General features: G+C 37.2%; 1 long non-coding RNA gene across 1 annotated transcript; it reads right to left on the bottom strand.

Annotated features, from left to right (window-relative positions):
* Window positions 1–4,449: 4,449 nt before the first annotated feature.
* Window positions 4,450–8,401, bottom strand: LOC130734132 (uncharacterized). The gene is made up of 5 exons (XR_009017768.1): window positions 7,093–8,401; window positions 6,750–7,003; window positions 6,065–6,141; window positions 5,355–5,986; window positions 4,450–5,137 (listed from the first exon to the last, which is right to left on the bottom strand). It is a non-coding gene; the product is annotated as an uncharacterized LOC130734132 (long non-coding RNA).
* Between the last annotated feature and the right edge of the window lie 258 nt (window positions 8,402–8,659).

The following is an 8,659-nucleotide window of genomic DNA, read 5'->3' as shown; positions in this document are numbered from 1 at the left end:
CATTCAGAAGAAAATTATGTCCCTCTCAACTGTAATATTCCCTAGCAACCTATCACGTGGTAGCGTGTGGATTTGACTAAATCATGTCACTGGGATTGTTCGGACTTATCACTTTGGTTATATCCCTTTAAGCCGTAATCGAAATTCTTAGCATTCACTGGCAAAAATATCCGACAGAATTCCATGGATTTGTAAAACAAGGAATTAGACCATTCAGTAATTTAATTCAGTTGGTTATTAATTAGTGGCTTATACTAGGTTAGCAGTGGAGGAAAAGGTACGAGAGTTATGTGAGAAATATTTCTAAAATATATAAAATTAGAAATATGCATTTACTATTGGTTATATAATGCAATTTATACTAAACTAGTGCTCTCTAGATTTAATGTATTCATGAGAGATATAATATTCTAGGCTTCTAACATTTACTAATACAATGTGAAATTGATAAACTAGAATTAATAAAACTGCCAAATGCATGTAGCCCAATATCTCAAAACCCAATAGGATTGAGCCATCTATAATACTATCCACTGTATGAGGAAGTGTTCGACCAAAACAAAGATGAGAAAGTGGGCTAACCAAACAATGATTAAGATCCATGAAATAGCATGATCCATTGGCAAGGAAGTGATCCATAGAGGAAATGCCTTGGCTCATTCCAAGTAGTACCAATGCACTGCTTCCAGTATTGATTTCAATATAGTGTATTAATGGTCAATGTAATGACTTGGCTTAGCGGTTGAGTTCTCCCAATATATACCCTTGCATGACATGAGTTCGAACCCAACCTCAATAATTTTTAAGTAATATTTTGCAAAAGGTTCATTTTTTATTTGCTTTTCTTTTTTTACAAGTAAAAGGCCAGGGCCAACTACAAAACACGGGGCTAGAGGCCCAAAGAAAGCATGCATTTTTTTATAAAATGATATGTATTTATCCAGTGTTTGGTGTGTTCAACATTCTCCTCCTTTTTTTTTTCAATACTTTCATATTTAGGTGTAGAAATTTTAAAACTCATTTTCTCTACTATTTTTTAAATATATTTGAGCCTTCATGCACATTAATTTACTTATAATTACCTAGTAACTTATATTGGGAAATCTTGCCTTAAATAAACTTTAGTAATGTACTTTTTTGTGATTTAGGTCATTTTTATCCTGTTTTGGTCAAAAAGAGTTGAGGCTAAGGTTTTTGACTGTTTCGGACGCAATGGTAGTGTTAGTTTCGCGAAAATCTTTCCATATCTGCAGATATGACCAGATCAATGCCTTTCAATAAGCTTTAGTAATTTATATTTGAAGATGAATGACGAGCGGCCTCCAGTGACGACAATGGTTATCCTCCACCGCTCTCTGCGTGCGTACGTACGTTGCTTCCTCTCCAAGGTACCCAAATCACGTTTCTTTGTGATTCATGTGTTGGATTTGATTTTCTATCTTTATTGGTTGAATTCACTAATTTATCATCTCGTGCTCAAAGGAGTTCTAGTTTCATGGTTTATCTTGCCCACTGTTTTACATATCTTTATAGGTTGAATTCACTAATTTATCATCTTGTGCACAAAGGAGTATAAGTTTTATGGTTTATTAAGCTCTTTGCTGCTGTTACATTGCATTTTATGCTATCAACTTATTTATGTCAAGTAGTTATTCCAGGGGTTTTTCTTTCTTTCCCCTGGTTTCTAGTTATCTACTGCAGCGTTTCCTTTGTGACCAAAGCTTTGTTCTCTAGAATTTTATCTATTAATTCATTAATAAGGGATTAGTAGGGGCTTTTAATTTTTAATAGAGCTGGCTTAACTTTACCCCTTGGATTAATGTATATGTTGTTTTTTCAACTATTTTTAGATGCTGCAAATTATGAGGTTTCTCATAGCCTGGACATTTATTATTATGAGGGTTGTGTTTCTGAGGCAATGTAGTCAGAACTTATGAGAAGAGACATGGTGGTCCTATCTTTTCCGTGCCTGCTCAGACTACTTAGACTTAATTCTTGAATGCTTACTGTGAACTTTCCTTGTGTGTAACTGCAAAATCATTTTGGTTGTAAAGCCACTGGTTGCTAATGGAAGTGCCAAGTCCCATGAATTATATCTCTTATGTAGTCCCTATTGTTGGGGAACTTAATTGTGTGTCATTTGTATTTGTTTAACAAGGGGGTATTGAAGTCCAATCACCAAGGCTTGAGACAAGAGGTTAGTGAAAACATTAGATAAAGCTTTTGAGAATCTGTTATGTTATATTCCTATAATTAATTCAAGGGCTTCCATGAGTTTCATGAGTTTTCTTAAGTATTCAACATTTTGAGTTTTCTTAAGCTATTGAGTCAAGGAACTAATCAATATTTTTTTCATGAGTTTTCTTAAGTATTTGCAGAAATGTTTAATTTTTAAACAAACAAAATAATTTCTGAAATTTCTTTGCTCTGTTATTTTATAGGAATATAATGCAAAGCTTTCGGATTTTGGGCTTGCCAAAGATGGTCCTGAGGGGGAAAAGACACACAAGAGTTGTTTGCAGAAATGTTGCTGGAAATCAGTGAAAAAATCAATGACAACGCAGGTTTCTTCTGCTATTTTTCTCTTGGTTAATCATTTTTCGTGTTTCCTTTTTGTGTTTTTTTAATTTTACAGCCAGCAATACTTTATTATAGATCACTAGCTCAATAGTTAAAATGCTGTTTTTTTTAATTCTGTTTTGTTTTTAAATATTTTCTAGGAACTATAATCCTGTGGAGCGGAGGGTTAAGGTTGGAAAGGACCAGAATGTTATGTGTCCTCTGAAGAAATCAAAATCACATCAAGCAAACATTAAGAATGCTTCTGGCTCCAACAACACACTCGGTCCTAATGGAACCTCTGGTTAGATTCTTGGGCTCATTCATTCTAAGTTGTTCAGTACTTTGCCTGATGATTTTACCATGAATCTTTTCCTTTTCTCATCCTTTCCTTCTTCTTTGGTTGTTTTCTTTTGAGTACAGGGGGCAAACCATTCAGGTCAAGTGAAGCAGCAGGTGGGGCTAAAGTAGTACTTTGTGAACCAGCTCCATTGGTTTCAACTAAAGTATATTGTTGTTATATATATCTTGAATAATATATGTGTAGATACTTGGTGAACCAGCTCCATTTGGGGGATTCGTAGTTGGGTAAGAATCTATTCTATTTTCTTTCTTTGTCTTATGATATTGTTTGTGATCATAGTTCAGAAATTCATTTCTTTAATTCAGGATGGTCTACGGTGATTGGTCAGAAAATTCAAGAGGTTCTTATAATAACTGGGATGCAATTGCTCGCTGCACAACTCAGGTGTGTTTCTTAGGAAATTGTCACTCTAGTTTTACAAGGTCTCATTTTGCAGATTTTTTTTTCTATATTAAATATTAGTTGTTCTCCCAATGTCCATAATGAGTAGGAATTTTGATGGCTAAACTTGATTTTTCATTAAGTTTTCGAAGGAGCTAAATGGTTTACTTGAGCTTTTCAAATGCTTTGTACATGCTTTTTTAGGCTTAGAGAGTTAGGTTAAGCATGGATCTTCAAACACTAGGGTACTTGATATGGAAATTTTTCAGCTACTGAATAATGAACTTGATTTTCGAACAAGTTGAATTGGGAACTTGTTAAATGGTTTCTTTGTGTTTTCCAAATGCTTTGTACACGTTACTTTAGCCATGGTTCTTGTGTTAACCGTCATCTCATGCTTGCGTTAACATTGTTTCAGTCCCTTTTATTTTGTCTTCTCTTTTATTTACTTCACTTTCTTTACACTTGCAGGAACAACCCCATTGATCCTGGGACTTGTCATTGTGATTTTCACATCTAGCTAAAGCTTATGTTCCCAACAGTGTATAGACCTGTCACAAAGTGTGATTACTGATTTTCTTGGTCTATGAGGAAGAAGCACATAAATTGTAAATGAGTAATTGATGTGAATGAGTGATATTTCGTGTAACACGTGACATAAAACCTCCTCATCCCACCTCACCTTTGTTTTTCCCAAAAGTGGCATAACTATTCATAAGAATGACAAATCACAAATGATATGATAGGTAGTTGTCGCATCAACTAGAACTATTCACATCAATTTTCCCATCCAGCCTCGACTTTGTATCAATGAACACTTCAACTTTAAGTTACTGTTCACTTCAGCTTTATATTGATGCACTTAACAATGCATCTCAACTTTATGTCAAAGTGTTCTTGAACTTCATATCCACGTGTTTCATGATGCACTTTAAGTCAACTCGTTTCATGGTGCATATTATCTTTAGAGTAATGATATACACACACCTCATTTTTTAAACACTTCATTTACACCTATTTTTATTTCTATCTCTCTCATCTTATCATCTATCACATCTCATATTTTCTCTCTCTTACTTTTTCTTTTCTTTCTATCTCTCTCACCATTCCACTTCTCCACCTCAAAAGAGAGGAGTGGATGAAACATTATACATCTTTATATTCACGCGTTTTACAATGCACTTCAACTTTATGTTCACGCGTTTCACGGTGTACTTTAACTTTATGTCAACATGCTACACGATGTCATCATCTTTATGTCAAATGATAAATGACATGATAGATAGTTGTCGCATCAATTAGACTACTCACATCAATTTTCCCATCCAGCCTCGACTTTGTGTCAATGAACACTTCAACTTTAAGTTACTGTTCACTTCAGCTTTATATTAATGTACTTAACAATGCACCTCAACTTTATGTCAAAGTGTTCTTGAACTTCATATCCACGTGTTTCATGATGCACTTTAATTCAACTCGCTTCATGGTGCATATTATCTTTATATTCACGCGTTTTACAATGTACTTTAACTTTATGTTCACGCGTTTCACGGTGTACTTTAACTTTGTGTCAACATGCTACACGATGTCATCATCTTTATGTCAACGCGTCTCACAATGCACATGCACTTCAGCTTTATGTCGACACGCTTCTTGATGCACTTCAACTTTATGTCATTGTGCATAATCACTTCATATCCACACACTTAACAATGCACTTCAACACATCCTCTCACATATTTCGATGGACCTTATCCCAACTCTTCTATATTCATACGCCACCCCTGTTTGCTGAGATTTGGTGTTTCACTAGTTGTATGTGATCGAAGAACCCTGTGATTATAAATTGTGTACAACAAATAAACATGTGTAAACTTGTACTAAACAACTACGACCCATATGACTTGAATATATTTCAAAGGTAAAGATGACATAGAGCATGTTACACGAGAAATCACTACTATATGTCATGCACTACACGAGAAATCATCACTTTATGTTACTACACGAGATAATACAATTTTATGTCACATGTCATACGAGATATTACCGTTTTATGTCATGCCTTGCACGAGACATCACCGCTTTATGTCACGCGTTTCGCAAGATATCACCGCTTTACATGAGGATCTTTTGCTATATTCTCATTCCATTTTATCCAAAATTTGTTATAGCGTCTTGCTTGTTTATCGTCATAAGCGGTTTTTCTTTATGAGGTTGTGTTTATATACTGGCAATGATGCTCTGTAATATTTCTTGGACGAGAAGAGAAAATGAGAGGAAATAAAGGTTAGTATTGGATAAAATGGAGCATCAGTAGACATTTACTCATACAGTAAGCATCATCATCTGCTTATATACAAAGAGAAAGTTAGTTTCACCATTTTATCATGTATATATTCTATAATGAGAACCACGTTTTCACCTAATGAACTCATGTATCAAAATGGTCAATTGAAAATGATATGCATACTTTGTCACATAAAAGAAATAGAATGAGACTTGTATACTTCTATCAATATGGCCAGAGGAAATCCTGGCAAGAGCCTGTTCAATTAAACCAACTATTTCCGAATGCGTGCTGCGCAAAGGGGAAATTTGCAGAATGTGATTGCAACACTGAGGCCACTCAACAAGACGACCCACAAACTGCTCTAGTGCCAGACTTCCAAACAAGAACATCTGCAACAAGCAGAAGGTGTGATCAAGTCATATGTAAATAAAAACTTCAAGAAATCCACTTTACAAAACAATACAGACTTTTGGATCTTCAGGTTTGGGCAATGCATCAAGAACATAACGAAGCGCAATCCCCAAAGAGAGATGAGTTACAAAACCTGATACATGTTAAAAAAAAAAGCAAATAAATAATGTAAATCAGAATCAATGAATACACATATAACTTCCAGAAACATTGAAATGTTAGCTAAAGCAACTAGTGTGCATAAGAAAAACTTCAAGCTTGATAACATAAACAAGTATGAAAAAATCCAATTAATTTATGAAGACATTTCTTAAGCACAAGTTTATTGCAATGTAAAATCACAACATTGCTTGAGGAAATAGTCAATAGATCCATTGCCATTGCCTTATGCTAACTTAATTTAGCTAATGTTTGAATTGTGAGTGAGAAAGTTGGGGAAAAGAAAGAAATATCCAGAGAGAAGAATCTTGTATTTTCCATGCAAGAACTAAGAACCTTCATAATTGTTGAACTGATTACATGGATATGTATTTGAAGTTGAGGCTTAGCAGCCTTTACAACAACCGGTGCCGTAACCAATTTTGATGATGTATTAAAATCATTCACACCTTACAGCAACTACCTAACACTAATTGACATTACAACTCTGCTGACAGTAAAAATAGTTACATACTCTAACAAGCTAAATCCATTTTCCCAGCAAATATAATTAGTACCAAAACACAGTCTGACTTGAAATACCTCTTCACAGAAGATTCCTTGAATCGGGCAAGCATTTACACCATTGCATTAATGTGTAACTGTTCAGAAAACATTTGATGGAAGTAGGAGTTTGCTTCTGCTTCAATGTCCTCCGCGTATCCATCAGAAGTAGATGAATCAGTAGTCCCACCATTTTGGAGCCTTGGATTTGAATCTATGATAGATATGTGCAAACTCTCAAGCTCCTCTTTAAGTAGCCCAGATGTAACCAAGCCAGTATGAGGTTGAAGAACCTGTAATTGGACAAAGACAAATCCCCAGACAAAGGTGAATATCAGATAAGGCTGAGATGAGCATAAAAACAAATTAAGTTGAGTCAAACCTTCAAGAGGGTAGCAGCTGTCTCAGTATAGAGATTCAGAACAGCACCAGGCTGATGAAAAGAATTTCCAGAGAGGTTCTGTGATCCAGAAAAATGGACTTCCTTTAAGAACTTGAGTGCAAAGTAAGCATATATAAATCAGCCACTTTTCTGCTTCTGATAGAACACTGGACAATACTAGTGAGCCAATAAACCTTGAGGAAACAATTGTGGAGAAGGGCAGAGAAAAGCCCAGGGTTTGGCAAGTTTATTCTAGGAGAAGGAAGGTGGGGTCCGGGAGAGAGGATTAGTGTTAGTTAGAGGAGGGGGTGAGCTGGCAAGATAATGATAGGGATTCGGGTATATAGAGTGAGAGAGAGAGTGAGGAGGATCATTCTGGATATTGGTAGTATTGTCATAGGAGAGAATATCTTTGGTAGGAGTCACTGACTCTGGTGTTTTTTTCATCCATTGTAAGAGCTCTAGCTCATATATTACCATTTAATACATATATATTTCAGTTCAGAAATTACTGGTTATATCAATTGCTCCGACCTGCCGGATACTCGAGAGGAACTAGCGAGGTATTATCGTCATTGTCCATGCCCCCAAAAATGACAGACAGAATGGATGCGTTGGAGGAAAGAGTAACCGCGATGGAGGGTTCTGTGCGTCAATCCTTGGTCGAATTCCGGCAATCCATCCTGGAAGAACTCGCCAAGCTGCGCAACAACTGTCAAGAGGACCATCGTGAGCAACCCCTATCGGAAGACGAATCCACGAGGGAGTATCGAATGGCTGTAAAGAAGGTGGAGCTACCACCGTTCGATGGCACAGATCCGGTTGGATGGATCACGCGAGCGGAGACGTATTTCGAAGTGCAAGGCTCAACAGGGGAGGTGAAAATACGTTTGGCCAAACTGAGCTTGGAAGGAGCAACCATTCACTGGTTCAACCTCCTTCGTGAAACTGAGGATAATCTGACTTGGGAAAAACTGAAACGGGCGTTGATTGGTCGCTACGGAGGTCGCCGGAGTGATAATCCCTTTGAGGAACTTAAAGATTTGACACAAACCGGGAATGTGGGTGATTATTTGGCTGACTTCGAATTCATATCCTCTCAGGTACCACGATTGCCAGAGGAGCAATATTTGGGGTATTTTATCGGAGGTCTTCGGCCAGAGATTCGGATGCGTGTTCGAACGTTCACTCCAGCGAATCGATTACAAGCTATGCGTTTGGCTCGAGATGTGGAAACAGAGCTACAGGGAGCATCGATTCCCAGAGGCGGTGAGTCGACTGGAACACGAGCGTGGAAAGGAAGCAGAGATTGGAGTTCGGGTTATGTTGATAAAGGCGGGTCCGGGTCGGGTCAATATCCCAACACTAGTAAATTGGGTTCCGGGCTTGGCCCAAGTGTGGGAACCCAATCCAAAGGGAATTTGGTGGGGAACTCGATTCAGAGTGAGTCACGCACCACCGTCCAGCAAGGTAGCCGCACCAACGGCGACGAAGGACGCCGTTCTGTCACCAGCGACCGGAATCGAGGCACCAAACATCTTCCCTATTCTGAGTTGATGAATAGAAA

Source organism: Lotus japonicus, chromosome 1, assembly GCF_012489685.1.
Source record: "Lotus japonicus ecotype B-129 chromosome 1, LjGifu_v1.2".
Classification (NCBI taxonomy): domain Eukaryota; kingdom Viridiplantae; phylum Streptophyta; class Magnoliopsida; order Fabales; family Fabaceae; genus Lotus; species Lotus japonicus.
Note: the sequence above shows the minus strand (reverse complement) of the source record. Positions and strands in the feature narration are given on the sequence as shown.